This window comes from Gossypium hirsutum, chromosome D10 (assembly GCF_007990345.1).
Source record: "Gossypium hirsutum isolate 1008001.06 chromosome D10, Gossypium_hirsutum_v2.1, whole genome shotgun sequence".
In the NCBI taxonomy this organism is placed as follows: Eukaryota; Viridiplantae; Streptophyta; class Magnoliopsida; order Malvales; family Malvaceae; genus Gossypium; species Gossypium hirsutum.
The window spans coordinates 20422573-20425449 of NC_053446.1; positions in this window are offsets into that span (position 1 = coordinate 20422573).

Consider the following 2877-nt stretch of genomic DNA (forward strand, 5'->3'; position numbering starts at 1 on the left):
CGTAATAATTAAGTAACATGCTTAATATAGATAAGCTAAACAATCTCAAACCTAAGATGTAAAAGCAAGAATAATTATAAATTACAACCAAAAAAAAGTATTACGAAAAAATTTTAATGTAAACTTTTAAATATGAAGAAAAACAAACTACTAATCCGAGGTTCCTCCAATGCCATTCCTAGACCTAGTTCTTTGCGTTACCTAAGAAGTAAAAAAAAGGAGGAGTGAGCTTATGACAGCTCAATGGGAGTCTCAATTATAAATCATTATATATAATTGTAAAGACAGTAAAGCATATAATTAATAGCATAGTAGTGAACTAAGCATTCTTCATGGAGCATATAATAAATCAGTGCATAATCAATTTATAAATGATGCAATCCAATTTATAGTTTGAAGTTCCTAATCATCCATACTATCCATCCTCTAGCATTACTCGACACTCCAAAACACATAACAATAATTGACCATCTCGGGTTTGATTTTCGAAGACGATTGTCGTTCACTTGTCATCTGTGGCTAAGAATTTTACTACAATAATTTACCATCCCAGTTGCCCAATTTTAATGGCTTTTTAAACTATCATCTTGGTTTATCTGGTTTTGATGATATTGCTACCTACTTCATGTAGTACTGACTTTTGGTGTGGAGTTAAATTGCCACTGTCTCCAACAGAACTCTTCTGTTCATCATACCCAATTTCATGTAATTATACACATATACTTAGCATGATATGCTATTTTTCATCAATTGATGCTACATTAAATATTTCATACTAGATTTTGGCATGTGATTATGCATATATTCATGTCAATTTCACATAGACATATAATTTGTGCGAGTTAAAATAGTGTCACGTATGCAGGATCTTCATGTGAATTAACAGGCCTAGTTATCTAGCACGTACATACAGGTTTGCATGTAAGGCTCACGAATGTAGGGTTCGCAAGGTTGGGGTCTGCATAAAAGACATATAGGGTTTGGATACTTATGCCACATGTGTTCGCATAAAAGACATATAAGGTTTGCATAGATTTACAAACATGCTCACATGAAGGTGGTTCACATGTAACATGTAAGGGGTTTTCCTGTTAACACATATAGGGTTCACACAATACAGCTTATGGGGTTCGCATATATTTTTTAAGGCTCGCATGCTAACACATATAAGGCTTCGCAAAGCACTACATGTAGGGTTTGCACATTTTAACTAGGGGTTCATATGATTTACATACAACTCGCATAGTTCCTAGGGTCTGCATGATACATATGAATCGCATAGTTTCTAGGATTTGCATGATGCATATGACTCGTGTATAACACATATAATTGACACGCAATAATGGTGGTTCACATGTAATACTCAACAAGTGACTCGCATGTAATAATCAACAAGTGACTCGCATGTACAACAAATTAGGGTTCTTACATAATAATCTATGGGTTCACATGTTTATTCAAAGAGTTCATGTACTTATTCCTATACAATTTTGTATATGGGTTCGCAATAGGGGTTCGCCTATAGAGGTCTGCATACAAGGGCTCACCTATAGGGTTCCACATGCAAGGGCTCACACACAAGGGCTTGCGCTCAAAGGCTCGCATAGACAGGGGGTTCTCCTACGGGTTCGCCTACCTATGTTCTTTACTTTCTACTACTAAAATTATACACAAAGGTTTAAGTTTAGATCCTAGACCTGATTTGAAAACACAAAAACCTTAATTCCGAATAGGAGATATACGATACACTTGAGAGGAGAGGGTTGATTTTGAAAACCTTAAATCATTTGCTAATTGATTTGGTAATGATGGAGAAAGAGAATAATTTGGGAATATATTTTTTGAAAATTTCTCTAGGTTAAATTCTAGGTTTTGGAAAACTTGGTTATTTATAAAAAAATCCCTAATTGGAATAGGATTAGAAATTATTTTAAAATTGGGGTTACTTTAATTTAATGACTAAATTAAAAAATAGATTTTAACAGGGCTAGTTTAAAATTTTAGCAATTTTATGGGGCAAAAATAAGGAAATAAAATAATTTGGTTGAATGCCCACAAAGGGTTTTGAACTTGGGACCAAGGGTAAGTTAAAGGCTTACCATTGAACCATTAGGCTCATTCTTTTTAATATTTTAACAAAAATAATTTTTAAGGCATTCTAAGTTTTATTACCTTATGCTAAATAAGAATCTAAATTGTATTCCTATTTCTTCTAGGCAATTTTTGGGATGTGACATCTAAGTCTTAAGAATAAGTGTTCACTTAAACTTTGTTATTTTACAAGTAAGCTTACATGTGTTATGATATGTTTAAGTGTGTGAAATGAATATATGTGTTGGATACATGATTGATTATGCCTTGTGAATAGTTGGTTATGCACACGCATTTGATATGAAAGTGTGTTTGACTTATTAAGCAAAGTGTTTGCACTTGAGGTGCATTATATATATGGAAGTGACAAGTGATATGAATATGATGAAAGAGTGTGCATAAACCAGAAAATTAATGTGTGAAATGGATATATTAGCCTTGTGATCCGTTGAAAACATTGGATATAGTTGGCATGCCATAGGATTTGAGTACTCATTTATGTGTTTGTTATTGGGACATGTGAAGGGATAAGAGAATATACAGCATTGCTCCATTTATGGGACATGGTGGTGTATTGGAGAGTGCTAGCTTCACACTACACTTTATGGGATCGGTATAGACTCTATGAGTCAAGTGTGGAATGATGGAGATCTATGTATCCAATGGTTACTTTTAATATGGATTTTCATCCTCACAAGTTGCCAATGTATCATTATAATATGGTGTTTGATGATGCTATAAGAAGATAAGTTGTTTAGCATGCTCGTTTTTAACTCTTGTGTTTGT